This window comes from Podarcis liolepis (assembly GCF_965112155.1).
Source record: "Podarcis liolepis genome assembly, chromosome: 2".
NCBI lineage: Eukaryota > Metazoa > Chordata > Lepidosauria > Squamata > Lacertidae > Podarcis > Podarcis liolepis.
In genome coordinates this window covers 77767933-77784485 of record NC_139555.1, presented here as the reverse complement: position 1 = coordinate 77784485, position 16553 = coordinate 77767933, and the positions used below count along the sequence as shown (strand labels likewise).

Here is a 16553-nt window from a genome sequence, read left to right as displayed (position 1 = left end):
GAATGGTGATGATCAGTGATATGAATCTCTGTCGTCCTTGTCCTTTCATTCTTCTCTTTTTGGAATTGTTTGCTGGATGACTGCCCCTGTGTTTTCCATCTCACACCCATGCCTTTGCCTATATTATGAACTGCTTGTATTGGGTCTTCCCTTCAACTTCTGCCAGTTAACTGTGTGAAAATCCCTTCCCTTTCTCAGTACACAGACATATTGTTAGATTTTGAAAATGGAGAGCAAACAGCAGCCTGGTTGCCTCCTTGCTGCAAGGCTGTTGCAAGATGAATGAATGGACCACATTTGATGCCATAGGTATTACTGTACATAGTAAAATGCAATCAGTGGAGAAGGGGGCACACATTAATCTTGGAGTACTTCAAAGCATGTGGTTATAATGCGCATAGTTGCAGGATCAGCACCATGTTTGAGTGGCACCACAACAGTGCTGCACTTGTGGCTGCCACCCTGGTGGGCCCCATGAGTTTAACACATGGTAGGAGGATGGGTGGCAGTACACATCCAGCAGCAGTGGAGATGAGCAATGGCACACAACCCAGCACTCTGGTAGGAAGCACCTGGTGAGGTTGCTATAGCTCCCAAAATGTCTCTGGATCCTACATTGGGGTCCAGAGACATTCTTTAAAATTGATGTGGCATTTGCAGCCATGTCGCTCAGTGCATCTCTTGAAATTATGGATCATTAGAAACATTTTTAAAGAGGCCATCTTCAGTAGTGGGCTCTCCACACTGAATTTGCATCATTTGCATCTAAAATATTCAGATGACTCAAACAAGTATAATTCATTTATGCTGTTTATGAATTGTCCCCAAATGCAAATTATATTCTATAAAATGTACTGTAAAAAGCAGTGCATTTTCTTCCATATTTATGACTTTGATGTCCCTGCACAGATTTTCTGCTTAATCATAACCTGGATTCCTCTGTCTGCGGCTTGTGTGGGAATCTGGCTTCAACAACACTGGTGACAAAATAATGCTGATAACCTGGTGGTCTTGTTGATGGGAATGTGTGCTTCCTGTGGGGGGATGTTTTTTACTTAACAGGAAGACACCGCTTCTGCATAGCTGTGATTTGAGTCGGGTGAATGTTGGCAGGTTTGTGTGAAGCAGAAGTTGGAACTGGATTAGAAAGTTCATTCAGAAGTGTGCAGTGGTGTTGACAGACAGACAGGGTCACTCTTAGTCTCTTTGCCCATTGTGTCACGCTCTTGTGGCCCAATGTAGCGAGGAAGTATGAAGTTACACAAACAAAAACAACTGGCAATTTAGAAACTGCTTTCCCATCTAATTAGGCCTTCCTTTCTGAAGAAGGTTGGAGTGAGGGAAGTATTCAGATGCATTTTCAAGTTAAGGAAAATATACAAGGCACCATTTTGTTTCATTGCATTATTGTTATAATGGAGTCCACAAGTTTCAGCTGAGCTCTGACCCAGATAATATGTGGAAAAAGGAATACAACGTAGTCACTGCCTCAAAAATGTGCAGTCTGAATGGACAAGATGGACAGAGGAGGTAGAAGGTAGACAGAGAATAATTTGCCAACAGTGCACAAGCTTATTGGGGTAGAGGCAAGAGGAGAATAAATCACTATTATTGGTTAAAGTGTGCCATTAAAAAAAATATTGAAGCTGCAGAGGGGTAAAGTACAGCTCATCTTAATTTATTTGACATAGTTCAGATTAAGATAATAAGAATGAACTACGGTAACTTCACTGGGGTAACCAATGAGCCATGGGATTGCCCTACAGCAGGGGTGGCCAGCTCCCAAGAGACTCCCAAGAGACAGTGATCTACCTCCTTTTGGGGGGTGGGTTCAAGTCAAAGCTCTTGAGCTTTTTTTATGGGTGAAAGGCCCGGTTTTTGATAATTCAAGCCTAAACTCAAGGGAGAAAGGGAATCAGCCACTCACTAACAGATAGCTGGGGGAACAAACAGCATCACTGAGTAAACTCCATCTTCCATTCAGCATCACTGAGTAAACTCCATCTTCCATTCAGCATCACTGAGTAAACTCCATCTTCCATTCGGCAACAATGGAGGGCAGAGCGATGGGGCAGGGCCGGATTCTATTTTATGTATGCTAAGGAAAGGGACCCAACAATTGACCATGATTTACCAAAACCTCCCGGGGATCTAACAGTAGATCCCGTTCTACATGTTGGAAATCTCTGCCCTACAGGAAGTAGAACAAATTTACTCAGTTTGGGCTTGGAGGTCAACTATCTGATCTTGAATTGGTGTGGATCAGTCAGTTGCCTAGTTCAGGGGTCTGCAACCTTTAAGACAAAAAGAGCCACTTGGACCCGTTTCCGAAGGAAAAAAAACCTGGGAGCCGCAAAACCATTGCGACATTTAAAACAAATATATCTCTGGAGCCGCGATCTGACAGCGGGCGGGAAGGTGACGTCGGGACGGTGCGTGACTAACGCACGCACCACCCCCATGCGACGTCACAGCCAGTACAGCGCCCGCCACAGTGGGGAGTGTCGGGGCGCACAATGCGCCTCCTCCCCTCGCTAGTATCCGCCCCGGAGCCGCGGCAAAGGTGTAAAAGAGCCACATGCGGCTCCGGAGCCGCGGGTTGTAGACCCCTGGCCTAGTTCATCTTCTGCTTTTTGTAGGTCAGTGTTAGAGTATACCAGGATAGTGTTGGAATTGGTAGGTAATTGAATTGATGATGATAATGGCAGGTGTGGATATGGAAATGTAAGGCAAGCTGTGGAGACAAAAGTGGTGCAATCTGTTTATGAACAGAAAATAGTATTTTTTTCTATTCATCTGGGCATCTATAAATTTTATGCCTGATAGTCACGTATATTTAAGAACCAGCAAACTTGTACAGAATTTGGCTACTCACTGGGGTAAAGATGCAAATCTTGCTGTGGCATTGCATATGGAATAACAGGCACTAAGTGATGTGCTTGTAGTTTGACTCTGGATTTATGCCGCACTGGAAACTTCCTTTTAATTTCTTAAGGCTGCCACTTCTATGTTACAGTCCCAATAGGGAAGCTACTAGAACTACTTTTGCATGGCTATGCTTTTTGCTGGTGTCTGCCAAGAATGTCTAGTGTCGGTGTGTAAATTCCGATGAGCCTGTTGCATACAATAAGGATGCTTACAAATTTTACATCCTGAGTAAGAAGCCCTACTATGAGATGAGATAGCAAGTTTTGGGAGCCTTGACATTTTGCATCAATACTAGGGCCCCGTTCAAACAAATATAGGCCCCATGTGGGCGTTTGGGGAATGTGTGGAGTGCATAGTGAATGATTATTGTGAGAACCAGATTTTCTGTGTGAACGCTGGCCACACCATTGCTGCAATTCGTGTGGTTGTTGTGACCTGAAAAATATGGCTTCATGAACAATCAGGTTCTTCCTCCCACTTCTTCAGACAATACCTCAGCTTTAGCCTGGAGGTGATCTCTGCATGTTTCCTAGATTTTGTGCCATAGCCTAAAACTTCTTTTATGTGAACCTGTGGAAGAAGAATGAATGTGGCTGAAGCCTCTTCTGTGGCCCGTAGGTGAGGCAAAATTCTCAAAATGTGAGAATGTGCTATTGGGCTGCCCTTATGAAGTGTGCAGATGCCTCTGTGGTGATGGTGGATCCTCTTCCTCTTATTCTGTAATATTTTTGCTTTTTGTTGGTATTGTGGTATTCTTGGGTAAGAAATAACAAAATGCCATCAGTTGCAGAGAATAGTCTTGCTTCTACATCTTATATGGACGGTAGGGAAGACTGAATGTTAAAACAAAGGAAATTAGACCCATATGTGAGGACTAGGACCACTTTTCCCCCTCCCATTTCTACATGACAGCGTACAGTACATTACTTAGTTGCATATTACATAATTACTTCACTTACTTTCTGTAACAACAAAGCATGAATTGACTGCAAGTAATGTTTAGCAGTGTGGCAGAAGGCAAACCCATTTTGTCTCTCTCTTCTCAAACTGCCTAGTATATAGATATACAATATCAAAAGCTGAACCTGAGAGTTAACACTGCAAACTTCAGTTTTGCATTAATGTACAATTTACTTTCAGACACAATTTGCTTGTGTCCTGCTAAGTTGCAAGTCAAATTTTTTAACAGTGCTTAGCTTCTTTGTATGCAAATCCAGGAACTTTGGAGACCTTTGACAGCACTTAAATTCCTCACAAGTTCAAAGGATGTGCTGTATCCTGCAGAACCTACTTTGCATAGCACCTGTAAGCTTACTACATCATATCCAGTGTGGCAACTACACTATGAATACAAAAGCAGTATTGCTTTATTTATTTTTAAGCCTCCTTTGCATGACAATGGTCTTATGCTGATTCTGTTTTGAAAGATCAAAATAGATAGAGCTTCTTGCTTCTGATTGGGTGTCAGAAGGGAATATGCTTCATGTAGAGAATGTCACAAGAAAATGAGCAAACTCTTAGCCCAAACTGTCAGCTACAGACTATGCATAAATATTTACAGATAATGGTAAGGAGCTTATTTTGTGAAAATAAGTTTACAGTAATTGCATCACATACATTGAGAATTAAGGGAAGTTCTGTCTATTTAATTTTTAACACCTGTTAGCCTTTGCCCCTTTGTGTATTGTAATCCTGAATGTTGTTATTGCTTGATAAGAGACCCTTTGTTTTTTCCCCTCTTTCAGTAAAAGCCCAGAAGGTAATTGTTAGGGGTACATGGACATGTTTGGGTGCTGTATTTAGAGCATCAAGACCATGGTTGCAGTCAAAGGTGCACAAAATGTAACACAGAGTGCAATTTCATTTTTCTTCTTCATTGATCCTTATATTACATATTTGATTTTTGCAGGTGAAAGCCATTGTGCATACTATAAGTCCAGTAAGGAACTCAGATTTGTTAATGCAAGTGAAAGAGTGTAACTAGTTAACTGTGTTGCCTTGAAATGAAGTCTTCTTTCTGACAACTTGTTTTATTGAGTATTCATCTTGATTGGTTTGCACAGTTTGAGGGGACATTGTATGACACCCACTGCTTACTCATTCCAATTTGTTTGCAGGGAAGTTATATGATGGTGTGGCAAACAGCTGTTATCTCACACATTTTCCTTACTGCAAAAGTCTTATTTTGTTGCACAAAGTGCCACATCCATTTTAATTAGGAAACGTGAACTTGATCGTATGCAAATAGCAGAAGCGGCCATAGTATAGGGAAGCTTTTAATGTTTAATAGACTATTGTATTTTAATATTCTGTTGGAAGGCTCCCAGAGTGGCTGGGGAAACCCAGCCAGATGGGCAGGGTATGAATAATAATAATAATAATAATTATTATTATTAACCAATTCACTTGGGAAGAGAGCAATGCAGTCTGCTAACCTGATAAGCAGATCCGTGATACCGGCGCCTTATTGAAGAACCTCCAGCGTGTGGGCATAATTAGGCCTACCGGACCTCCCCAATTGGTCCATCTACAACATAGGGTGTGGGACAGATAAAGATGTGGCTGGGCCAAATGGGGTTTGGCAGGTACCACCCATCTGTTTATTGGCTACATTTGGGGTGTGGATTTAAATCATACTTTGAGTGAGACATTTGTGGTAGCTGAGCAGATACTTCACCGTTATAGGTATCATTGGAATGAACTGGGAGTGGTTGGCTCAGCACTGTGCGACTCTGATCAAGTTCATGCTTTTATCAAGTGTTTCAGTCAATTGATTTTTTCATTGGGTTGCAGCTATCAGGGAAGTGGGTTGTTGGTAGGATGGAAGCAGGAAGGAGACTCTCCCACCCCCCTGCTTGGAAGTAATGCTAGAGTTAGGGTAGGAGGAAGTACAGTGGGCTTCTGAAATGGTGAACAAATACCGTTACATGAGGACTACAGTGGCTGGCTAAATGTGAATAATAAGCCGCTATTATATTTTCCTAGGTAAATGGTAGGTTTTTGAAAAAATAAACTTTGGGCACTTAAATTAGACTGTCAGTGCCTTTCTTCCTTTGTAGATATGGCTTGGTTGCAAAGGAGATTTTTCCTTTGCAGCTGTGGCTTGAACTTGACCATGCCTGACACCATAGATGATGCCATGAGCAGGAGAGGTAACTGTGGTTTGCCCCAAATGGCCTGGCTAGGGGTTGGGCTAGATGACCCTTGTAGGTTCCTTCCAGCTCCAGAATTCTACGATTAGGCCCATGGCCCAGAATTTTCCTACCACTGCATTATACCAAAGGGAGCATGTGCATTCACAGGAAATAAATGTGATTTCTTTGGATCTTTTAAATTTCTTTGCTTGTCCCTGGCCTGGAAATTGAGTTCAGTCAAGTGAGTATAATAATATAAAGTAGGAGGAAGCAAATAATTTCTAGTTGTGCAGGAAAAAATGTCCCATTGAAAAGCAGGAATTCCCATCTAGAATACAGCATTTTGTAACAAAGGGATGAGGAGAAAGAGATGCAGTATGGTTTCTACAAACTGAGTTTAAGCATGCTTGTTTCTTGGATTAAATGCAAATATTTTTAGCATGGAAGGAAGATTCTTTCTTGTATGCTAAATCTGGATAAATAATTTTAGATGTTCTGTTCTAACATCTGGTGTGCATTGCTTCTGTTCAGTCCTCCACCCCACCCCCAGCTTGCATGCTGTGGCATCTTAGAAAGCTAGCACAGTCATTCTGTGGTTGGCTTAAATTAAATCACATGGAGCCAGCTAGAAGAATGCTGACATGCACAGTTTTCATGCTGAACACACTGAAACCACAGGCTGGAGTTAGAGAGAACTTCTCACTGTTTTGAGTCTAGACACTAGGCTGCAACACAAAAAAGAGAGAACAAAAGTGGCATCAGGCAAAGTTCTAACCACGGCAACCCTGTTTTTGAAAAATCTGAAAACTAAAAAAGAAAAGAAAAGAAAGAAAAATCTTAACCTTTTTGTTGAAACCTACAAACAGGACTCCTGAAAGTAGCTATAACCAAATGCATTTTGGGTTTTCACCCCACACCTGTTTCCTGCCTATTGTCAAATGCTTGTAATGGGTGGTGGGACATTCATAGTTCTCTAAAAAATCATTTGAATGCAAGTGGGCCAGTCTCAAAATATGAAAAGTTAAATGTTCACAACAGCAATTTGCATCTTGACCACTGGTACTCTAGTCCACTTTCATTTTTCATTTTTATTAGAAATGTCCTGACATTTTGCTTTTCAGAATGATCTGGGTTTTTTAGTGCGTCGTCTGAGAACAGGAGTTTGTTTTTCATGCTCCAGGCGTAGCTGTCAACCTTCCCCTTTTTTGCGGGAAATTCCCGTATTCCAGCACTGTTTCCCGCTGCTTCCCGCTGCTATACCGGATTGTTAGATATCCCGTAGAGTGTCCCCGGGACAGGTGAGGCTGCTGATCCCTTATTTTCAAATCTGAAAGTTGACAGCTATGGCTCCAGGTGCATAGTTTTGCTGGTGTAACAGGACTTCCATTTCCTGCTCCTTCCCTCTGCAGCACCAAAATCTGCTTGGGAGGGTCTCCCAGCCCTCGAGCTGATTTTGAGGCCACATGGGGGACAAGAGAGGAAGTGGAAGCTCTGATGTGCTTATAGAAGCCTGTTGCGGCATTGCGGAGCTGTAGCACTGGATATGGCCCTGGTGATTTGATCATTGATTTTTCTTGCACAAATGGTAGTCAAAATGTATAGCACCACAGTGTGAAAAATTCTGAGTTGGCTGCGCCAGCAAATAAAAGCTCAGAAAAGGCTGCTGTGCCAGTGTGGTGTCAGTGATGATATGCAGAAAGATAGAGTGGGTTTAGAAGAAACTGCAAGGTTACTCGTGGCCAGCCAGTCGCTAGTTCCCACAAGTGAAACATTAGTACATCAAGAATCCTGATTCTAGATGCAAACTTACACTGAAATTATACCAAACATTTGCACATCTATCTAAAAATAGGACCTTTCACCAGCTAGCTGGTTGGGGCACCAATGCCAACCAATGGCTAAAAGATGCTTCTCTTCCCGACCCTATTCTTCCTTTGCTTGTGTGACTGCTTCTGCCACTCCTGTCCTTTAGAGAGGGAATATTTTAATCCTTGAAATCATGCTGGGATTTGCGGCCACTCTTATCTCAGCACAATTGCAGGAGTGAAGAGAAATATTTCCCTCCACCACTACTCAGGTGACACACGAGCCCTCATCCTTGTCCTCATCTTGTCACTCCTAGATTCACATTCCACCAGGGTGGGAAGGGATGTTCTCTCTCTTAGTGATCATGGGAAGTGAATGTTTGAATCCTGGCCATATTTTCTGATGCCTCTTGACAGATTTGCCCAGTATTGGTTGATGTAAAATCCTGATAAGAGAACAAGCTTCCTTCAGATTTCCTGTTGGGCTTTACTTTTCCCCAGTAACCATTCTAATTGCATATGAGGACCATTTATTTCTCCAAAGAGTTCAAAATTTGGTTATTAGGTTGGGCCACTTTCCTGTAGCTTGTTCATACTCATTTGCTGCATAGTTCAGGGGTAGTCAATGTGGTGCCCACTGGATGTTGTTGAATTTCTACTCCAATCAGACTCAGCCAATTGACTAGTGGCCAGAGGTGATTGGAATGTGAATGCAGCGAATTCTGTAGGACATGCTGGCCACCCTGGTGTAAGTAATGGGTTTAAAAAAGGAGAAAAGTTAGCCAAAATAGTTGACACAAAATCATTAGCTGGTTTAATGAACCTTAGCCAAAGCATAAACTATTTAAAAGTTTATTTTTTTATACCTGATTTTATTTACATGCATCTTTATATAGTAAGAAGGGAGAGGCTGTATCTTACATCTTTTCTGTTTCTCTTCTCCCCACACTCCTGCGCAACTACAGCAACACAATTTCATCAGGGATTGTTTCAGCTCGCAGCTGCATCCCCTCACTGCACCTTGAGCTTTATCATTCAATCCCATCTGCTTCACTGGGGTAGTTATGCTAAATCAGTTTTCAATAGCCACAGGAAAACAGCATCATCTGGAACATTAGAGGAGACTTTGCCTAGTTTGTACTGTGAGGCTGGGGGCAGGGAAGGGTTTGTTTGCTTAAGGAAGCTTACCCTTTCCTTTCTGAGAGCTGCTGGAGCTATACTCGCCCTCTGTCTGCTCCATACTTTGCAATGGTTCTCTGTTCCAAGAAACTGCTTCCTGTTCCTTGTTCATATGGATCATATTTTGGGGGATTATCTGGTGAAGAACAAGGATGAAAGTTGTCACATTTGATGACCGAAGCATGTGATAGGATACTGATCATTCCATTTTGTAAGTAACCTGGTGCCAGATAAATTCAGGCACATGACAGAAGGGCATGCTGTGTAAGGAGCATTTTCAAGCACTGCCTTGGTGTAGCACTGCAGATAGGACCAAGTAATTGGCCATCAGTCAGCCTCTGAATTTTTCTAGTATCATGCATGAAACTTTTAGGGACTTTCAGAGTGGTTTTTTAGTTTTTCCTCTGCTCTGAGTCACTTAGGGAGCTGTGCCTTTTTGAGTTTTATGTAATGCTTTAAAAAAATCCCCACCATTGTCGTATATTTTTACCATTCATATTATCCATAGTATTTTGCTTTTCGTCATGCGACATTCTGAGTAGGTCTAGCCTGTAGGAGAATCCAACAGCATGTCTTCTTGTGTCTTCAGTTCCGAAACTGATTTTCCACTTATCCTTACAAATTTATCAATTTATTTTCTTGCACATGCATTTGTCAGTATAATTGTGTGATCCTGCCCTCTGCATTAACAATGAAGTGAACATTTGCTATGATCCACCTCTCTTCATTTTTCATATTAGTTTATTTATTTCATTTTTGTATAGCTTCCCATAAAACAGCCTGAAGCAACTTTTAACAATAATTTTTGTTAAAGGAAAGTCAGCACAGAAAGGAGAAACAGTAACTTGGTTTGAATTGAGGCCCTCAATACAGTACCTTGGTTGTTTATGCTATAACCAGCTGCAGCTTCTAGCAGTGTTAGTTTCCCTCAACTTTCAAAAGACTCCCTTGCAGACGAAAGCTAACATTTTATTTATTTATTTGGCTCTAGATTTGCATTGTTGTCACAAAAACTAACTTTATGGTCAATAATGTTGGATGTGGTCAACTCTATAAACTCAGAGGAGCCTTTCACCCAGTTTCACACATCCAGCCACAGCTATAAGAGCTACTTGAAACTGCAACTATATGGAAGAACTCCCTATTCCATTCTAGCAACCCACCTTACGGTCTAAATTCTTTGCTTTTCTTTGCAGTTTATTGCAACTATGTGATGAGCCATTGATATCAACAAATATTTCTCTATCCCAGGCACCCCCAAACTTGGCCCTCCAGCTGTTTTGGGACTACAATTCCCATCATCCCTAACCACTGGTCCTGTTAGCTAGGGATGATGGGAGTTGTAGTCCCAAAACAGCTGGAGGGCTGAGTTTGGGGATGCCTTCTCTATGCAGCTGCATTTCAACTGTCATGCTTTTGACTCCAAGTGTAAATGGAAACTTCCACAAGCACACACTTCTCCCTTAAAATGGTAGTATATATTTCACTTCCTCTGCAAGGGGTTTTCGAGGTTTCCCTCATTTCAAGTGCTTCTTTCCCTCATGATGGAGTTCTGTAACTGAGATGTCCTGTCCTGTGGGAACAGATGCAACATGGAATCCAAATGTGCTTTTTAGAAAAGGTCTCTCACACACAGCAGTTTGCTGTCTCGTTCAGAAGCATGTTGAGATGCAACACCACCATTTGCCTCTTTCTCTGGATGGCCTGAGTGATAATTTGCTTTAGAATTTATTCTCCATTCCTCCCAATCGGCAGCTTCTTTTTTTAAAGCAGTCAGCAATAAATGAAATGGTTAATTATGAAACCCAGGTTTTACCATTTCATTTCCACTCTCATGGCAATTTCTTATGACTGGACTATTCCTGGAAAGGAGTGGGTTTGTACTTTCTTCCCCTGAGAGACATTATCATAATAGCACAGAAGAAAGTAAATTCATCCTGGCCCCTTCCCATAATGCAACAGTCTGTTCTGTTTAGACCACAATCCATTCCTGGTTTCAAGGGTCTAGTCATAGTTTGGGCTTTTCTCAGATACTCTCTGTCTTAATCCAAAGTGTTAGTCTGAACAGTGGTGGTGATATTTGTTTGTATAAAATCTGCAGTGGGACTGAACTAGTAGAGTTGGGCTCTAAGAGTTAGAAGAAATTTCTCCAGAGGATGATGAAACTTCTCATCTTTTGATTTCCCTATTGTTAACTATTAAATGGAGAAGACAGATACGTGGGGAAAGTAGCCTGCGGTACAATACAGTACCAGGTTACCTTTCAAAGAATAACCCGAAGTTTTTAATAGACAGTGAAAAGCTGATATTGATGATTTGGTTTGCGAGGGACACCAAATGTTAAAGGAGATATTAGTCACTCCAGTCGGCAGCTAGCCTGATGAAGCCCTTAATTTTTTTTTGACAAGTTTGGCTTAAATATGCAGGCTGTCTTGATTCCAAATTTTGAAAACAGGAATGCCAAGACTCTTGCCAGAGTCGTAATTCTGATAATGAGGCTAAAAGTTCTTGTGTAGGGTGACTTGTAGGAAAGCATGAATAACAAACGTAACTTCCTTCTCTGTGCTGCTGGAGGGGGCGAGGATTGGGCAACGTGTCTGTCTGCTGGGCTTGTGCCAGTGGGGTTACGGGGCTACTGTAGAACCTATTTTCCCCTGCACCTGCTCAGTGTAGTGTAGTAGTAGCAAGCTTAGGATCTGGAAATGGGCTGTGGCAGAGGCAGAGCTGAGCCATAGACCTGTTGGATACAAAGCTGCTCTTCCACTCCTGCTGTGGCAGTGGGAAGCTAGCACAGCGGGGGGCGGGGGGAAATACCCCATCATGTCCAGTATAATCAACCAGAGTTTGGATGTAGTGGTCCATCTGCTGCTCCACCCCAGTGCTCCCTGCCAGGGTTAGGATTGCTCTGACAACCTTGTGGCCCCTTAATGACTAGAGTTCAGATCACAGGAGGGCACCACTAAATTGGTTGCTAAGAGTAGTAAAGGGAGATGGCTTTGCATCTGCTGGGCAGACATAAAGGTTTGCACAACTTCAGAATAGAGGGAGTGGGGTAGCCAGTTGTGGTGACTTAACATTTTACTGCAGCATGCCTAATGTCATGGACTTGCTAGATGCCGAGGAGTGGTGGGAGGCACGAGCTGGGGAACCCCCATAGAAAGAAGTGAGCAGATTCAGGAGGAGGTTCCAGAAGCTGAAGAGGCAACAGGGTTTAGTGAGTAGGAAGAGGTTGGGGCAGAGAGCAGCCCAGGCTCAGAAGCAGAAGAGGAGGGGACCCAAGAGGCAGCTATGAGGCAGGCTGCTGAAGAAGCCAGGGAAGTTTCCCCTCCTGCTGTGACCAGCTCTCCTCCCCGCTGGTCTCCCAGAATATGTGGAGAAATGAAGAGGGTGGAGCAAATGGAAGCAAGATGAAGGAGCCATAGGCTGTTGGGGAAGGAACCCAGGGGAGGAGCCTTAGAGAGTGGTGGGAAGGCAGGGACCTCCAGTCCTTGCAGCTGCCTCATTGGGGCAGTGCTGTGATCACTAGGCCTGCACTGTTCTGGTTCCTTTGAATAAAGAATTAACTTCACTGACACTGGGTGTTTTATTGCTGACCTACTCCTGACTCTGGCTCCTGACACTTAAATGCATGCATCACTGTCCATAAGTAAAACCAAGGTTTAATTTAAGCAATATTTCAACCTCTTTTTCATCTTGTTGTAAAACTGGAATTCATGTTTGGCACTAAAAACATGTCAGGATTCCACATTAAGATGTTGCTATAAGCACAAGTTCTAACTCATTTTAATGTTGTAACCATAATCTTGCACAAATTTACTTTTGAAGTGGAAGGGCAGTCATTAAGCTTTGATCATTTTCACCCAATGACAGACAGGCCTTTGATCATTTTCGCTTTCCTGTGTCTTGTGTTTCAAACAAGTTGCTTTCCTGGATAACAGAGAAAAAGAAGACAAGGATTCAGTGATGCTGTGACTCTGGGAAAGCAGTAGTAATTTGAACTCCATATCTAATGTATTGCATACTTAGATGAACAGTTTTGTGCGTTCACAGATTTTTATTTTTTGCTTTCTTAAAATTTCAGGATTTTTCTTAGAGTATTGATGTTTGGATCAGTGTTGAAGACAAAATGGAGAAATCTCATATTCAGTATATGTAATTTTCTGAATGTACTCATCTGTGGAAACTAAAATAGCTTTCCCATGCATCCAAAATACAACATTTCAATGGAATGTTTAATTAAGCATATGTGACCCAAACCATGCAAGGGAAATCCATGGACATTCACCTAGCTTACAACCTTCACCAGCTTGGCATCTCCAGACCTTTTGGATAATAGCTACTATCAGCAGGGAGCACAGCTGGGCACCAGGTTGGTAAAGCCTGATAGAGCTAATGAGATGCACATTTGGATATAGATCCCCATCTGGATTGTGATGGCTTATCTGGGTTCCATTGAACTGGCTGAAGAAATCTTTTGATATTCATCTCCATCTGGGGCAACCAGTTGTACTCTACTAGTTATCTGAGGGGGTTGTATGAATTTTCTTTGTCCTACAGAAAAATGCATACTCTTGCCCTTGTGTAGTTCTTCACATTGATGTGCACAAAGGCTTTCCATTTGAGCCACAAAGCAGGAAAAACAAACATAGAAAGAGCTTATTATGAAACATGTTTAAGTATATCAAAATATATTTTTCAAGCCAACTTTTTTTGAATGTCCACCTTTTTCTACATTTCAGATTTGAAATCTTGGATGTACTCTGAAGCAAATTCTTGTGATTGTTGTAGTACTTTCTCCAGCCACTGTGATTGTGGGAATTGCTGCTAATCAAAACTGAAGTGTGCTTGTGTGTAAGAGTACATACCTGGGAATGGCTGAGAATGTTGATGTGGGATGTGTCAGCTGCCTTGAGTATTGCTTGCATTTGAAGTAGTTTAAGGAAATGAATATTTGAATTGTTGGATGTCAACATGCTGCTCTTTATAAGTAAAAGAAAATACAGTCATGTGGCTGTTTCTAACAGAAACTTAGTGACTCCTATGTGTATGTTTATAAGTATATGGGGTGCACATTCTTGGAGCCTATAATTTGTTGACATCATCCTGTCTGGCAGAAATGAAGTGTAATTTGCAGTCACCTAGGACCTCCAGTACCTCTGCCAACAAATTGTTAAAATGGGCTGCTCAAGATGAGGATCCATGATTAGAATGGTGAAAATTCCACATAGCAAAGTGTTGGTTACCACAAACTTCTGCTGAAATAACTATCACTTACGTTCTCTAGTAGCATACGTTTGAAAGGAGAATAAATAGAATTATAGTTAATTAGGGAAACCAAGGGGGAAGGTTAAGATGAAATCCCCCCCATTAACTTCTATGCATGATCATATGTAGCCAAAGACCTTTGCAAAAAGTAAGATACAAGCGCTGTATTGGACCCTATGGAAGTTATTGGAAAGATGTTTCACATCCTCTGCCCCCTGCAATTCCTGAAAAGTGTCTGAATTATGTGGGATGGGGCACAGGGGCTGCTGGTGAGAAGAGGGGACAGAGAACTTTCTTTCCTTGAACTTTCTCAAATTAACTTATCTTCTGGGCCAAGCTAATACATCTGTGATTGGAAAAACAAACAAACTTAAATTACATATTTTTAAAAAATATTTCACCACCCTTCATTATCACCCTGCTGGATAGAACAAACAATCTTATCAACTGAAGTCCGCACAGTTACCCGCGATTCCTGCTAAAGACTTTTTCATAACTTTCATGGCAGCAATGACAGAGGGCTGCATTCTAGGTCACATGTTTATCTATGTCAATTAGCAAATAAAAAAAATCATATAAATTATATTCTTAAGGATATAAGGGGCATTGTAAAACATAATGGATAATGACAACACTTGTTTGTGATTTAATTATGGATGAGAAAGTAAAGTATGGACTTCTGGCAGCTGCTCCCACATGAGATGACTGTAGAACCCAGTCAGCCCCTTCATACCGTAGAGAGCTGTAGATGATGAAGCAGGCCAGACAAGGACCAGATTATAAATGGTATGAGCCTCGTTCTGAAGCAGGTTGCACACTAGCTAGAGGACACAATCATGCCTAAGACTTACTTTGCTAGCTGCATTATGTCTATAGTAATTGTTCAGCAGCGTTTTGTGGTCTGAAGGTTGATTACTCCTGCTTTGTTGGATGTACAGTGGTACCTCGGGTTACAGACGCTTTGGGTTAAACGTTTTCAGGTTGCGTACCGCAGGAAACCCGGAAGTACCGGAAAGGGTTACTTCCGCTTGCGCATGTGCAGAAATGTCAAATTGCATCACGCACGTGCACAGATGCAGCGCTGCAGGTTATGACGTCCGCAACCCGAGGTTCCACTGCACAAAGTGCCCTTGGAGACCCTCTATGACCATTTTGCTTTGAACTTTGAAGAGAAACTTGCTGTACTCAGGAAGGATCTGAGTTTCTGCAGTCTCTGTTGAGGTTTCCAGTGCCACATCTAATGTGATGTGGTGGGATCAATTTCAGCAGATAAGGCCTGATGACGTGGACAGCATGCTTGCAGCAATGTGTCTGACCATATTTGAGCCTTCGTCTTCTTGGCTACTAAAAGTAGCAGAGATGGTGTGACTGGTTGTGTTCAGCATGTGGTTAACACATCATTGGGTGAGACGGTGCTCTCCACTGTCCTCAAAGAGGCAGTGATGTTGTCAGTCTTCAGGAAGTCTATGATATACCCACTGTACAAAGCAACTACTGACTAGTCACACATACCCTGTTTTAAAGCAGTGTACTAGAGAAAGTTGTGGTGGAGCAGGTATAGGCATTCCTGCAAGATACCAGTTATCTAGACCCTTTCCAGCCAGGCCTGGTTATGGGATTCAATCAGCCTTGGTGACTTTTATCGAAGGTTGAATGAAGTGCTGGGCTGGATGAGGGCCAATAAACAAGTTGAATCCTGGTAAGACGGATGTGCTGCATGTGATGTGCTGGTTTAGTGTCCAGGAGCTAGATTGCCTGATCTGCATAGGATCGCACACAGGGAGCAAATTCAAAGCCTGGGGATGCCCCTAGATCCAACTTTTCCACGAAAGGGTCAAATGGCCTTTGTGGCTAGAAGTGCTTTATATAAACCCTGTATGTTAAGAAAGCTGGAGGTGTTCTTGGATCGGGATAGCTTTGCCAGTGTGCTTTAGGAGTTGGTGATCTCAACATTTGACTACTGCAATGTGCTCCATATGTGGCTTCCCTTGTACCAGCTGTTGATAGAGGCTTCCTATCAACAGAGCATAAAATCTCTGCTTGAGGATCTGCATTGGCTAACCTATATGCTAGCTGGCCTTGCTGTTAGTATACAACAGTCTGGGACCAGCTTACTTGAGGGACTACTTTTTCCCATATATTCTGTTCAATCATTGCATTAAACCAGAGAAGCACTATTAAGAATTCACCTTGTTTCTGCAAGACAGAGGGCATTTCATGTGTCATAAGCCTCTGTTGTGGA

At 42.3% G+C, this 16553-nt stretch overlaps 2 protein-coding genes across 3 annotated transcripts in view; one reads left to right on the top strand and one right to left on the bottom strand.

Moving 5' to 3' along the window:
* The window catches only part of VGLL4 (vestigial like family member 4), a 98916-nt gene that overhangs the window by 36581 nt on the left and 45782 nt on the right, over positions 1-16553 (top strand). The window lies entirely within an intron of this gene.
* The window catches only part of ATG7 (autophagy related 7), a 153544-nt gene continuing 149809 nt past the window's right edge, over positions 12819-16553 (bottom strand). Inside the window, exon 19 of the mRNA XM_083488937.1 lies at positions 12819-12973. The gene's annotated coding sequence lies outside the window, so the exon portion shown is untranslated. The remainder of the gene's footprint in view (positions 12974-16553) is intronic.